The sequence below is a fragment of the Hemiscyllium ocellatum genome, unplaced genomic scaffold (assembly GCF_020745735.1).
Source record: "Hemiscyllium ocellatum isolate sHemOce1 unplaced genomic scaffold, sHemOce1.pat.X.cur. scaffold_711_pat_ctg1, whole genome shotgun sequence".
Classification (NCBI taxonomy): domain Eukaryota; kingdom Metazoa; phylum Chordata; class Chondrichthyes; order Orectolobiformes; family Hemiscylliidae; genus Hemiscyllium; species Hemiscyllium ocellatum.
Window position 1 is genome coordinate 42,577 of NW_026869190.1, and position 15,980 is coordinate 58,556.

The window sequence follows — 15,980 nt, forward strand, 5'->3', positions numbered from 1 at the left end:
TTATCCTCCTCTAAGATCAAACAAACCTACACTTAACTCATTTTACTATCATCCGTGTACCCATTCAAGAGTTTATACAATTAGTTCAATTTATCATTTCTCTGCCCATTCTTTTTCCAGCTGATGTATTGATTGGTGTATCATTTGATATCCTTACTCGTTCTTAACAACTCCACCAAAATTTTTATCATCTGCAAAAATACTAATCGCACCATTGACATTTTCAACTGAATTACAATGAGGGGTGCAGCACCTACCCTTGCAATACCCCATTTGAAACAGACTATCCAGAGCTTCCTCACCCTCTGCTTGTGGTGGTACGTACACAGCAGTTAGTGTAGCAGCAGTAAAATCCCGTGGTAGAGTGAACATTGGAATATTATTTCACTGGCAGGAGAGATTAAGATCTTCCAAACCCTGTTGACTTCTTTGTCCAAGGTAATTTTGTCTCCAACTCCAACAAGATTGTAAAGATTAAGTGAGGTTACAGATGCGGAGAAGGGTCAGGTGGTTTGATAATGTTACACAAAGGGAGGATTGGTAGGAAAGGCTGTCGGGACTGGAGGACTTTATACAGATGAGGAGGTTGAGAGGGATGTTAAAAGGTTAGAGGCAATGAGGTGGATAGGACAGGATGGAGGAGTCCTCTGATGACTGGAGAAAGTTACAGTGATATCATGTGCTGTACAGCGTGGATAAGGTACACAGATGGGAAGGTTGGTAACGTCTGAGGGATGTCACAGAGACAGGATTGGCTGTCGGTACTGGACATGATGACAGAGATATGGATTAGATAGATTTTTGGGGATAGTGATCATAACTCTAAGTTTCAATGTTATTGTGTAAAGAGGTAAGGATTGTGCAGAAGTTAAGTGTCTAAATTTGGGAAAGGCCACTTGTCATTTGATTATCACTATCATTCAACTTAATCACTATCATTAGACAGGATCAGACAACCAAACACTGGGAGGAATTATATGCAGTTGAGGATACAATCGGAAAGTGGGAGTATTTTAAAATGATACAGTGAGAATTCCGGGCCAGTGTGTCCCGGGAACAGTGAATGGAAAAGGCAGCAGGTCCGGCGAATACTGATTAAGCGATATCGTGAGTTTGATAAAGAAAATACAGTACAATTAAAAAAAACACAGGTGAAGCCCTTCAAATGTAGAGAGAGTGCAAGGGGGTTCTTAAAAAAAAGGGGCAATCAATGGGCATGAAATATCCTTGGCAGATACTAGTAAGGAAAAGCCACAAGGTATGTTATTTGTTTTGTTACAGTAAAAATGTTCCCAGCTAAAGGGTACGACCTGTTAGACACATAAAGGGACCTTCTGTGCATGGAGCCAGAGGAAGTATATGAGGTCTTCAATGAATACTTCCCACCTGTACTCACAAAGGGGAAAGACATTGTAGCTGCGGATTTCAGTCGGGATGATCAGATTCTAGAACATGGTAAGATCAATAAAGATGAGGTATTAAATGTTTTCACAGGCATAAAGGTGGTGAAATCCCCGGTGCCCAATGCAATGTATCCAAGGCTGCTAATGGAGGTAAGGGAGGAGATTGCTGGGGCCCTGGTGGATATATTTAATACTTTGCTGACCACCAGCGAAGTGCCGAATGACTGGATGATAGCTAATGTGGTTCCTTTGTTCAAGAAACCACTCTCTGGGTGAAGAGGTTTCTCCTTGTCTCATTTCTAAACAGGCTTCCAATTACTCAACTCTGGTGCTATTCGGATCTTAATCTCTCCTGCCAGTAAAATAATATTCCAATGTCCACTCTACCACGGGATTTTACTGCTACTACACTAACTGCTGCGTACATACCACCACAAGCAGAGGGGGAGGAAGCTCTGGATGGGCTGTACTCCATCACTAACACCCTGGAGACAGAACACCCCGACTCCCTGTGTATTGTAACTGGTGACTTCAATCAAGTCAATCTGAGGAAGGTGTTGCCCAGATACCATCAGGGGGCCGCAATTTTTAAACCACTGTTACACCACTGGGAACGATGCTGACCACTCCACCCTCATCCTCATTTCAGCCATGTGTCTTCTCCCAGCTTACAGGCATAAGCTCAAGCAGGAGACCTCCTCGCGGATACAGGTCCAGTGCTGGTTGTAGGAGGCGGAGGATCAACTCTGGGGCTGTCTGGAATCAGCTGATTGGGTCGTGTTCAAACAGACCGCAGGTACCTTGAACAAGTATGCTACCACTGTCACAGGCTTTATCAGCAAGTGTGTGGAGGACTGCACACCGAGGCAGTCAACCCTGGATTCCCCAACAGGAAACCCTGGATGAATCAGGATATACAGAACCTGCAAAAAACAAGGAGTGAGGCCTTCTGATCAGGAGACCCACTTGAATATAAGTAATCCAAGTATGGCCTTCGCAGAGCCATTAAGAGAGCCAATGGCCAACACCGATCCAAACTAGAGCCCCAGACAGACACCCGGCGACGATGGCTGCAGCTGGAGGGGTTTGCAGTGGTAGGGAGGGAAGATATGTACTTGCATTTATTCATTCATGGAATGTGGATGTCACTGATTGGGCTAGAAATCTTTGCCTCACTACTAATTATCCAGAGGACAGCTCAGAGTCAGCCATATTGATGTGGATCTGGAGTCACATGTTGGCCAGTCCAGGTGAGAATGTCAGATGTTCTACGTTAAAAAGAGGTCAGTGAACCAGATGAGATCTTCCTGCTAATCAACAACGCTTTCATGGTGGCTTCACCAATGTCTTGTACAGATACAACATGACGTCCCAACTCCTACTCTCAATGCTCTGACCAATGAAGGTAACTATCCCAAACACCTGCTTCACCAGCCTGTCTACCTGTGACACCACTTTCAAAGAACTGTGTGCCTGGGTCTCTGATTGACGACACTACCCAGGGCCCGAACATTAACTGAACAAGTCCCACCCTGGTTTGTTTCATCAAAATGGAACAAATCACATTTACCTAATTAAACTCCATCTGCTATTCTTCAGCCCACTATGCCATCAGTCCTGTTCATCCTGTTGGTTCTTCGCTGTGTCACCAATTTCAGTGTCACCCAAAAAACCTTACTTACCAGGAACCAATACTCCTATCCAAACCATGTATCCAAATGACAAACAACTCTGCAACCACGACACTGCAAGTCACATGCTTCCAGTCAGAAAAACAATACGTTTCCCACCCCCTTCTGTCTCCTACCATCAAGCCAATTTTGTATCCAGTTCACTACCTTCTCCTGAATGCCATATCCTTTTACACTGATCTGAGCTTATTACCCAGTTTACCATATGGAACGTAGAACACAGAAGAGTGCAGTACATGTCCCTTCAGCCATGATGTCATGTCAACCTTTAATCCGACTGCAAGATCAAACTAACCTGCAAACTGCTGATTTAATACCATCCTTGTGACTATCCAAGAGCCTATTAAATGTCCCAAATGTATATAATTTTCGATTTTACTTCCACCACCGGCAGTGCATTCCACCCATCCAACTCCCTCTGTGCAAAGAACCTACCTCTGAAATATCCCCTTAACCATCCTCAATTCACTTAAAATTCTACCATCTTGTGATAGCCATTTTCTGCCACGGGGAAAAATAACATCTCACTATTCACTCTCTCTATACCTCTCATCGTCTTGTTCACCTCCTCCAAGACCCACTCACCCTTTTTCACTCCAATGAGAAAAGCCTTCGTTCCCTCAACCTTTCTTCATAAGACATGTACTCCAGTCCAGGCAGCATCCTGGTAAATCTCCTCTTTACCATCTATAAAGCTTCCACATCCTTCCTGTTGTGAGGGGACCAGCACTGAACACAATATTCCAAGTGGGGTAAAACCAGGGCTACACAGAGGTGCAGCATAACCTCAGCTTTAAAACTAAGCTAATGAAAGCCAACACAACATATTCCTTCTTAACATTCCTATCAACTTGTGTGGCAACTTTGGTGGGATCTCTATATGTCTACCCCAAGGTCTATCTGTTCCTCCACATTGCCAAATGTCCTGCCTTTATCCCTGCATTCTGCATTCGTTTTCGACCTTCCAAAATGAATCACTTCACATTTTTCGAGGTTGAACTCCATCTGCCACTTCTCAGCCCAGCTCTGCATCCTGTCAATGTCCCGTTGCAGCCTACAACCCCCCTCCACACTATACACCACTCCAGCAACCTCTTGGCATTGACAAACTTATTAACCCACTCTTCCATACCCACTTCCAAGTCATTTTTTTAAAAAAATGACAAAAAGCAGAGGTTCTAAAACCGATCCCTGCACAACACCACTGGTTACCGACCTGCATCTGAGTGATTTCGATCTGTTATCACCCTCTGTTTTCTATGGGCCAGGAATTCAGTGTCCAGGATGGCAGGTTTCCCTGTAACCCATGCTTCCGTACTTTCTGAATGAGCCATTAACGTGTTTTGTCACATTCTCAAAGGATTCAATAAGATTTGTAAGGCATGACCTGCCCCTTACACAACCATGCTGACTATCACTAATCAAACTATGGTTTTCCAAGGAATTATAAATCCTGTCTCTCAGAGGCATCTCCAATAATCAGCCCACCACAGGCATAAGACTAAATGGTCTGTAATTCCCAGGATTAATTATATTGCCTTTCTCAAACAAGGTAATAACATTTGCCATCCTCCAATCTTCTGGTACGACACCAGTGGACAGTGAGTGTAATGGTCCTCACCAACGGAACAAAAATCTCTTCCCTCGCTACCTTCAGTAACTTTGGAAACATCCCGTCTGGCCCAGAGGATTTATCTATCCTTATGTTTTACATAATTCTCAGCAAATACGCATTCTTAACATCAACCTGTTGACATACATTAGTTCTTTTCACGCTGTTCTCACAAACAACAAGGTCCCTCACAGTAGTGGCTACTGAGGCATAGTATTCATTAAGGACCTCCCCATCTCCTCTGCCTCCAGACACAAGTTCCCTCCACTATGCCTGACCGGCCCTACACTCAATCTGGCCATCCTCTTATTCCTCACATAAGTGGAGAATGCCTTAGTGTTTTCCTTAATCCTTGCTTAATGTTTTGTAATGCCCCCTTGTAGCTGCCCTAAGTCAATTCTTAGTTCCTTTCTAGCTACCTTCAAAGAATCCCTACAGTGTGGAAACAGGCCATTTGGCCCAACAATTCTATACGCTTACTCTAAAGCGTATCCCACTCAGAAATATTCCCCCACCTCATTACTCCCCATTTGCCCTGACTAATGCACCAAACCTACACATTCGTGAACACGATGGGTAATTTACCATGGCTGAGTCACCCAACCTGCACATCTTTGCACTGTGGGTGGAAACCGGAGCACCTGGAGGAAATCCACACAGACATGGGGAGAATGTGCAAACTCCAGACAGACAGTTACCTGAGGCTGGAATCAAAATCGGGTCTCTGGACCTATGAGCCACCATGTTTCTCCACGTAACTCTACAAAGCCCTGTCTGTCCTTGCTTCGTCAACCTTAAATAAGCTTCCTTGTTCATCTTGACTAGATAGTCTACATCCCTTCGAACAGTGTTAAATATGTCACTAAAGACCATTTGGACAATGTTCACTGCTCTGCCTTCATCCATCTTTGGCCACCTCCTCAAAGAGTCACTCCGGTTTGTGAAACACGGTTTCCCACTCACAAAGCCATGCTGACCATCTTGAATCAACCCTTGCCTTCTAAATATGCGTCGCTCCTTTCTATCAGAATCTCCTCCAACAAGTTCCCCATCATTGGGCTCACGGGGCTGTAATTTCCTGGCTTTTCTCTGCAACCTTTAAGTGATGAAACAGCATTAGCCGCCCTGCAGTCTTCCGACACCTCACTGTGTCTGTTGAAAATATAACTATCTTTGTTAGGGACACTGCAATCTCTTCCCTCGCTTCCCACAAAAAAAAATCTAGGTTCGACCTAAGGAGCTACTGAGGATGGATCTAACTTTATTTGTTTTAAGATTCCAGCACTTTATATTCTCTGTTGATGATTCTTTCCAAGGTATCACTATTATTTCCCAAAGTTCCTGAGCTTCCATGTCTTTCTCCACAAGATTTATTTTGGTTAATATCACATCCAAATCCTCTGTTTCTACACATAGAAGATCTTATTTATATTTAATGGGCACTATCCTTGAACAAGTTACCCCTCAGCCCTTACTGAAACTTACATAAAGGCTTCAGAAAATTCACATAGAACGTATCCCCCATAACAACACGCCCCACCTACACCCTTATCTATTCTGCCATTTATATTTACAACAACAAATAAAGTCCAACTGGTTCAAAAACACATTTTATTTTACAAAATGTGTTTCTAAGGGTCCAATTATTGTTTATTCACATATCCTTTCTAAAGTATATCAGCATGCTGTCAGGCTAACACGATTTGGTTTCAGACTGACAGCAGAAGGGGTTGACGGAGTTCTTGTTTGTCAATCTGAAAAAGGTAGCTCCCAGGCTCAGCAGGTATTAGAGAAGGCAAATACAATGCGGCCACTTATTACAAAGGGAATGTTGTCTTGCAAAAACTATACAAGATACGAGTCAGACCACACCTACAATATTATGAACGGCATGAGTGCCCGAAGGAAAGATATTCTTCCAACGGAGGCAGGCCACAGAAGGGTAACTCGGCTAATCCTGAGAATGGATGAACTTTCAAATGGGAAGAGGTGAAGGAGATTGAGGTTGAACCCATTGATGTTTAGAAAAATGAGACAGGAATTGAATGTAACTTCCAAGATTCTGAAGGGCGTTGACATGGTAGATGCTGGGAAGTTAGAAAATAGAACAGTACTGCACAGCTATAGACCCTTCGGCCCACCATGGCTGTGCTTGTCCATGGTGCTGTTCTCGATATATACCACCTGCCTGCAGATGATCCATATCCCTCTATTCTCTGCCTGTTCATGTTTCTGTGTAAAAGCCACTTCAAAACTTCACACACATTTCTGCTTAGAGGACCGCCCATACTCGTACATCTCATGGTCATAACTCAGACACCATATTTACATTATAACATTGTGGGTCACTGCTCACAAAACTCCTTTATAATGAGATTATGAGATATTTATAATTACACTGCATTTAATCTACAATAGACAATTTTGTGGCTGGCTCCTTGATATGATCTTATTGAAAAACATCTCATGTGTAATCCTGGATTCTATCCGATACAGCCCTGATATCTAGTCGGGATGGAGACCACTGTCACACAGTTACTGTACTGCCCTTGCTACAAGTATATTCAGTAACCTGACCGTAACCATATTGACATTACCATCAGTGCCTGGTGCCTATAAAAGAATTTCTGATAAGGGCTGCTGCTGCTTGTTTATTCTCAGCTCCACCCAAATAGATTCCAACATTTGATCTTCAGATCCACATGACTGTCTCATTAATGCATTAATCTCATTCTTTCTTCACAACTTGCTGGCTTTTTGCCTAGCCTGCCGAGATCCCAAAAACCCTTCAATATTCCCTTCCCAGCAATGGTCATTCTGCAGCTACATCTCCGGAATGACGGTTCCATTACGTCTGTTCACTGTCATTCCATCTGCCTTATGGCGAATGCAGAGAGTCATTCCTCAGTACTGGGGGGCTGAACAGATGAGAAGAGGTTACAGATTTAGGGAGGCTTACAGGGGCTCGAGGATGCTAGAGTTAAACAGAGTTACATCTGGTCAAGAATGTCAATGGGACAAAGGTGTTTGGTGATTGGAGGAATTTACAGTGATAGAGGGAGTTGGATTCCATTCTGGAGATAGGGATAGGTATGGATGTAGGGAGAGGCAGGCAGACTGAGAGGTAGAGACAGGGGGTGTTTCAGGGAGAAGAGAACCGTGTATACTAACAGAGATATGGCAGGTTGTAATGACTGAAGATGCTTACAGATACAAGAGGGCCTCTGGGTCCTGGAGACGACATAGATAGAAAGGCAAGGGAGAATGCCAGGTTGCTGGGTTGGAGACAGATACACAGATGGGGAGTGTTGCACAAGCTGAAAGAGTTTCCTGTGGTCGGGAGGGTGGAGGGAAAGATGGTGAAATTTAATTTAATTAGCATCAAAGAATTGGAGGAGGATAAGGAGATTATAGATGGATGTAGAAACTGGATGAGTTGGCACTGAAAGTGAGTCTTATTGGAACTGGACAGTCACAAAGATTGCAGTTGGTGATAAGATCAGGAATTCGTCAGGGTCTTAAAGTGATTACACAACAAGGGAACATTAAAGGGTCACCATAGATTGGGGCTGTTGACAGGACTGGAAGAGGTTATACAGAAGGGGACAGCTTTATGAACTGTAGATGTTTATGGAGATAGTGGATAATTTGGAGCAGTTTACAGAGACATGAAAGTTTTTAGGACATTACTAAGATACACAGGCTTTAGTTAATGCAAGCTTGTGAAGCTTAATGGGACTGCAGGACTGAAGAAAAGTACACACAGCAGTGGTGGCTGCAGATGTTAATGGATTAGAGAGAGAATTGCAGGTTAGAGTGAGTGTGGACTTCAGATTCTGACAGATATTGTCGGACCTGGAGTAGCCTTGGCGAATGGGGTGTTTGCATTTATATAAGGTGCTGAAGGGGCTGGAAGTGGGAAAGGATGTAGGGAGGGTTGTAGAGGCAGTTGGTGATTAGAAATAGGGAGGGCTGCAGAGACTGCGTGGTATTAAATAGATGGCGGTTTCGAAGAGGAGGGGAAAGTGACAGAAAAAGAGAAATTGCAGTGGCTGAAGAGGATTCAGCAAACAGGAGGTTGAAAGATGCAGGACAATGTTACAAAGACAGGGACTGTTGTATGGATGGGAGGACCATGCAACGGCAGGGAGGGCTTTAAATCCTATTGGATAGTATTTTGCAGAAATAATGAGAGTTTCACAACTAAAAGTAGTTAGATCGATCAGGAGAGTTAGAGGATATTTGATCAGCTTTGAATGGAAGGTTTTTTCCAATGATAAGGAGAATTGTGGAGGCTGGAACAGGTGACATAGATAGGGAACGTTTGAAGGAGGATATTCAGAAAAATGGTGGGCTGTAGGGGTGGGACATGGTGAGAGTCACAGACAGAATTAGGGCAGCACATGAAGGTAATGGAAATGACTATTGTAGTCATAAGGGGAGGATGTGAAAGGTAGAAAGATTTGTAGTGATCAGCATTATATCTGAGTGTTGTCTTCCGGGTCGAAAGTTAGAGGCCACTAACTTCTCCCTGTGCTGTTTACTGTGAGTGTCTTTACTGGTTGCAGAATTTACTAAAGGCTTTAGACCTGCCTCTCGATCTCTCTCTGGCTGACCAACCATCTTCAATGTGGTGATGGATGAGACAGGAGTTGGAATATCCTGAGTATCTGCAGGAGACAGAGAAACAGACAGAATGGGTAATTAGAATGATGCAGTGAGGATTACTCATGTAGAGGAGCACTGAGTCCAACAGAGATCTAGAGAAAGCCAGTCTCCGTCCCAGACTTCTGCTGCCTCCTCTCTCTGGAGTGAAGAATTCTGTTATCTCAGGATCTTAGACCAGCTGTAAAAGCGAAAGGCATTGACAGAGGCAGCAGTTAGACATTGAGGCATACCACATGGAGAGTTAATGAGTGATATCATTAGAGCGCAGGAAGGTATCAGGATGAAACCATGGTGTCAAAAGAAGTGGTTCTGCTGCAGTGAGCACTGCTACCAGTACTCAGAGCGGAGTCAGCTATTTTACAGGGATGGTACAGCGCTGGGACCTGGTCAATCATATGACCGGGATTATGTAGAGTGCTTTAAACTGACACAGAAAAGAAGGGCTCAGCTGAAAGGAAATTCCCAATTCCATAGAGAAATGTTGAAATATTGAAACTTGGGGATGTGACTGAGGAGAAACAGAAAGAAACAGGAAGACACTGAGTTTAAGTAAAATTGTACATCAACAGATAAGTTTGTAACAGGAAATTGTGATTTTTAAAGTAAATTAATGCTTCTTAATTTGAGTGCATGAAGCATTTGCAATAAGGGATTTGCTCGTGTGACTTGTGATTTCTATCTAATCACCATCACGGAGACACGGTCACAAGGTGAACAAAAAGGTGAGGTATTAATATTCACAGGACACAACATTGTGGAAGGTCAGGCAGAATGGAAAGCAGAACGGGGAACTCTCACCATTAGAGATTGCAATAGATGGCTAAGACAATATGTGGCTTCAGATTATCAAACAGTCGGAGACCAAATTCTGGGTAATAAGGATCAGAACATAGGACTGGACGGACAGGTGTTCAGGGCCCCTTATAAGCATTCCAGTTTTAGACACTGCATTAACAGGGAATTATTGGAATTTGTAACAAATGCACTGGGATAATAGTGAATGGATTCAATCTTCCTATCTCACCATCTCATTGGTAATGGGTCACAGACAAGGCTGATTCTCTCCCATTCTCAGGGGAATCTGTTGGTGGGTGTACAGACCAATTGGGCCTTCCACAGACTCTGTTACACTTGGGGCAGAAGGTGACCGTGGAAAGGGGGTGGGTGGGGCATTGCTGTGACAGTGCGCTCCTTGTACTGTTTTCTCCTGGATTCCCCTTTTTCCCCACAGCAAATATCGAGGTGCGCAACCCCTACCTTGCTGCAGGAAGTCGAGGTTGAGAAAATTAAAATCCCCGACCATTACCACCCTATCATTCTTACAGATATCTGAGATCTCCGACGTATTTGCTGTTCAATTTCCCGCTGACTACTGCGGACCTGTACTACCGTCATATCAAACTGATCATCCAGCCATATTTCTCAGTTCCATGAATAAAGCTTCGCTGGCAGTTCTCGAGTAATATGCTCTCTAAGTGTTGCAGTGATGTTTTCACTGATCAAAATCACCAATTCCCCTCCTCTCTTGCTTCCCATTCTATCCTTCCTATAGCATCTGTGCCCTGGAACTTTGAGTTGCCTGTCGAGGCCCTCATTCAGCTGTGTTTCTGTAACTCCTGTGATTTACCATTCCCATGATCCCATCCAACCGAGTGTTCATCTGCCTTACTTTTCAAGTCTTTTACATTGAGGTAATGCAGTTTAATTGATAGTTTTCCCTTAATGCCTGCTGTGCTCTTGCCTGCTTATTAATTGAAATTACTCTCTTGAAATTCTGTCTCAGACTCAACCTTCAGACTGGAGCCTGAGACCATCCTCACACTGTGGACAACACCCTCACCTTTCCTGTCATTTGCAAACCAATAATGATACCTTCTGCATTCACATCCGAGCAATTAATGCCCATAATGCACAGATCCCTGTGGCACACCCGCTGGACAAAGACTTTCAATCACAAAACCAACCAACATTGCCAAGTGTCCCTGCTGCTATGATGGTAATTCTTTAAAACCGGTGTAAGCAACACAATGTTATTGGGGAACACCGCGTGGAAACAGATACTTCAGTGTATCTCATCCATGCTCGCCATATAACCAAAATTAAACAAGTCCCGTTCCCCAGCATTTGGCCTCAATCCCTCTAAACCCATCCTATCCAGAAACTCATTCGATTACCATTGCAATTTTCTTAAGTGCAATAGCCTACTCCACTCCCTCTGGTAGCTCATTTCATACACGCACAACCTTGTGTGTGGGAAATGTGCCTCAGGTCCTTTGTCAATTTCAGATCACTCACCGTAAACCTATGCTCTCGAGTTTTCAACTCACCCCAGCTTGGGTAAAACACGAAAATACTCAGTTTACAACCCTTCCATAAAATCATGTCGCAGCCGTTACGCTGTCGGGAAAGATGTCCAGCGTGTTCCACCTCACCCTATAGACCAAACATTGACGACATCCTTGGCTCAATTTTGTCACCAATTTCAACTGTCATTTGTTTTAACTTTTTCAAGATGTCAATTACCCTGGACAACAATGAGCTGTTGGAAACAGAAAGGTGAAAGATAAGTGAGTGACTTTCCATCTGTTGTCATGCAGGAGCTCAATTGGAAATGCAAGAAAATGGGGTGGCAGCGCAGCTGGTAGTGTGGCCGAGCGGTCTAAGGCGCTGGATTAAGGCTCCAGTCTCGATCGGGGCGTGGGTTCGAACCCACCACTGCCATTCCTACTGATCAGTTGCAACGACACATCATTGTTAAAATGCTGTTTCCATTCCCGCTGTACTTCTGTTCACAAAACAATTTGATTTGCTTCCCGGGGAATTAAATGTGTAGTGGGAAAGTGCCAAATTGTCTATGCTGTCTTGATCGTGTTCGCCTCCCGCGTGGAAAATTGCAAACAGCTCTACTGTTGCTTTATGTTCCAAGCATGTTGAGATTTTACTGGAACCGAATGGAGACTGCTATTTCATCGCTGTTGTGAAACAAAGTCCTGCGGTGAGTCGATTCATCGTTACTTGGCTTTCTGACGAATGGGAAAATCGTTCCGATGAATTTTGATGTCATATGTTATTGAATTTCTCCAATTTCCTTCGTTTCCGTTCCGGAAACACCGGAAGGGAAAGGTGATCTAATCGAGACTGTGATTGGTGAAATTCACTTTTTGTGGCTTATTCTTATCATGTTCTTTCTTTCTCTCTTTTCAGCATTGTCTGGAACATGGTGGTGCACTGAGGCTCAAGTATCATTGAAAGAGTAGTTTGGAATTGCCCTGATGTTAGTTGTGAGATTACTTTATGGCTCATGCGCTCGGAGTGTCTCACGTTTAGCATTCATGCTCACTGTATCTGAAAATGCATTTGGTTTGCCAGTTTTGATTCTGTTGCGTGTCAAATGTTTTCTGTTTTGCGATTCGTTCAATACATTACGAATTAACAGGCTTTCTGAGATAATTTCCAGCTGCAAAAACTCCTCAACTGAAAATCTGGGAAAATTTCACAGAGTATGGTCAGTCGGAGCAAAAGTAAGGAAGTCCTTCGTTTCTGCAGTGTTTCACAATACTACCTTTCCAGTGAGCAGTCGAACAGACTAAAGATTGTGCCACAGACTGCGACGGCCAGCTCGGCTAAAAAGTTATCCTTTTAAAGCCGGTGTAAGCAACACAACGTTATTGGGCTACACCGGGTGAAAACAGATACTTCGGTGTATCTCGTCCATGCATACCACACAGCCAAAATTAAACAACTCCCATGAAACAACGAGCATTTGGAAACAGAAAGGTGAAAGGTAGAATGTCTTCAACTTTCAGTGTCGGATACCACTGAGCTGCAGCAGGGGCGGCTGTGGGCTTGTTTCTGTAGCATAGTGATCAGCACGTTCACCTTCCGCAAGATAGGTTCCCGCGGTCGAAACTGTTTTGTTCTTCATCTGCAGCCTTTTACATGGACAAGAACGGAGCTTTCCTGCTTGCTTTCCCATCTGCAAACCTGCCTTCGAATTTGCTTGAACAAATCTGCTCTCGTAGTGAAATGCAATGTATTTCCATTTGATTACTGTGCAGAGCATTGTAAAGATATTCTACAAACTGCTTCTGATCATGTGCCATTCAGTTTGAGAGTGTAGTTACCGATCCTTCCACGAAGAGCAATACTGCATTTGCATTCCTTGCTGAGGCGGCCCGGTTCAAAGACAGGGAAGAAGGTGATGCGCTGGTGTCACAGTGCACCACGGATTCCTGAACTATTCTGTCTGCCAAATGTACCCCAAAGTCGTATCTGAAAGGCCTCATTTGGAAGCTGTCTGTCGTTATTCAAAGTGCGAGAATTGGCACCAGAGGTCCTGAATCATGTTTTGGAGCAGTTCGCACGTTAGTGGCTCATTCAATCAGCAACAGCAATGAAAGAAATTGCACTCTCAGAGGAAGCTCTGGACCTGTGCTTTCAAAGCTAGTATTAAGGTGCGCCCCGAGATCTAAGCCATGTTGGAATTTAAACGGAGGAATCGACAAAGAGGCTGCAGAATAACATCGCATCCTTTTGGTTTTCTTTAAATCACTGATGAGCAGGAAAATGTCAACGGGGAGAGCGACTGGGAAAGTGAGGCAGTTGCAGCTCTGGTGAAACTCCTTCTTTTTGAGTCACTCAGCAACAAGAGGCGTGAAGGTGACTCAGGCGTGAGAGCTCTTCACATCGAGAACAAAAAGCAATCAAGTGCAGTTAGCACCTCTCCCGGAGTGGAGGTGGGGTGAGATAATTAGCTTTTGATTTCAGTTACTATGTTCAAAAACTGCCTTTTAAATTGAGGTGAACAGAAACTGCATTTCTAATAAGCACCATGGAATTTAGCAAGATTTATTGAGTCGCTTCTCGTTGATTCCCACGCAGGTTTCCAACTCAGTTGTATCGATGTGGCTCATGTCCAGGTGTCAACATCCCTGCAGCCAATTGCACGGTTTATGTAAAAGGCAAGGAAAGTGGCATCTCGAACTGGCCCCGAGGTCAGAGCATCCTCACACTGTGATCGGTCGTTCTCGGATTGTAATGCTACCTCCGCTTTTAGGCTGGAGAACATTCTTTGGGACTCTTATTCTGCAAAACAGACACAGTGACTGAAACTATGCTGCACGGTATGATGTGGAACACGGCCTGCTCAGCTTTGTGCATTTTCCCTGTAGTCCGGTGTGTTTCATGTTCCGTGTAAACGTGAAAGTTGTCCTGTTTCGAGCAATGGGTGAAATCATTTAGCAAAGCAAGAATCGAAATTGCAGTAATGTCAAGCAGTTCATGGTTATTTGACCAAATCATAAGCGAACATGTTTGCTCACGCACTCACAGATACATTTGTAGCTGAAAAGAGTCTGAGAAGATAGCCTCAGCTTACCATTGATTTTTATCCGGATTGATGAGCTATCATTATTTGTTGCGAAATTGATATTGTAGCCGGCACATCCAAGCAGCCGTGCGAGTCGGAGAGGAATCATGGAACCCATTTCACGTGACTTTCCATCTGTTGTCATGCAGGAGCTCAATTGGAAATGCAAGAAAATTGGGTGGCAGCGCAGCTGGTAGTGTGGCCGAGCGGTCTAAGGCGCTGGATTAAGGCTCCAGTCCCGACAGGGGCGTGGGTTCGAATCCCACCACTGCCATTTCTACTGATCAGTTGCAACGACGCAGCATTGTTAAAATGCTGTTTCCATTCCCGCTGTACTTCTGTTCACAAAGCAATTTGATTTGCTTCCCGGGGAATTAAATGTGTAGTGGGAAAGTGCCAAATTGTCTATGCTGTCTTGATCGTGTTCGCCTCCCGCGTGGAAAATTGCAAACAGCTCTACTGTTGCTTTATGTTCCAAGCATGTTGAGATTTTACTGGAACCGAATGGAGACTGCTATTTCATCGCTGTTGTGAAACAAAGTCCTGCGGTGAGTCGATTCATCGTTACTTGGCTTTCTGACGAATGGGAAAATCGTTCCGATGAGTTTTGATGTCATATGTTATTGAATTTCTCCAATTTCCTTCGTTTCCGTCCCGGAGACACCGGAAGGGAAAGGTGATCTAATCGAGACTGTGATTGGTGAAATTCACTTTTTGTGGCCTATTCTTATTATGTTCTTTCTTTCTCTCTTTTCAGCATTGTCTGGGATATGGTGGTGCACTGAGGCTCAAGTATCATTGAAAGAGTAGTTTGGAATTGCCCTGATGTTAGTTGTGAGATTACTTTATGGCTCATGCGCTCGGAGTGTCTCACGTTTAGCATTCATGCTCACTGTATCTGAAAATGCATTTGGTTTGCCAGTTTTGTTTCTGTTGCGTGTCAAATGTTTTCTGTTTTGCGATTCGTTCAATACATTACGAATTAACAGGCTTTCTGAGATAATTTCCAGCTGCAAAAACTCCTCGACTGAGTATCTGGGAAAATTTCACAGAGTATGGTCAGTCGGAGCAAAAGTAAGGAAGTCCTTCGTTTCTGCAGTGTTTCACAATACTACCTTTCCAGTGAGCAGTCGAAAAGACTAAAGATTGTGCCACAGACTGCGACGGCCAGCTCGGCTAAAAAGTTATCCTTTTAAAGCCGGTGTAAGCAACACAACGTTATAGGGCTACACCGGGTG

General features: G+C 43.9%; 2 non-coding genes across 2 annotated transcripts; both read left to right on the forward strand.

Annotated features, from left to right (window-relative positions):
* The first annotated feature begins 12,014 nt into the window (after positions 1 to 12,014).
* trnal-aag (transfer RNA leucine (anticodon AAG)) lies at positions 12,015 to 12,095 on the forward strand. The gene has a single exon. It is a non-coding gene; the product is annotated as a tRNA-Leu (tRNA).
* A 2,839-nt stretch (positions 12,096 to 14,934) lies between these two features.
* On the forward strand, positions 14,935 to 15,016 carry trnal-aag (transfer RNA leucine (anticodon AAG)). Its single transcript has one exon. It is a non-coding gene; the product is annotated as a tRNA-Leu (tRNA).
* The last annotated feature ends 964 nt before the right edge of the window (positions 15,017 to 15,980 follow it).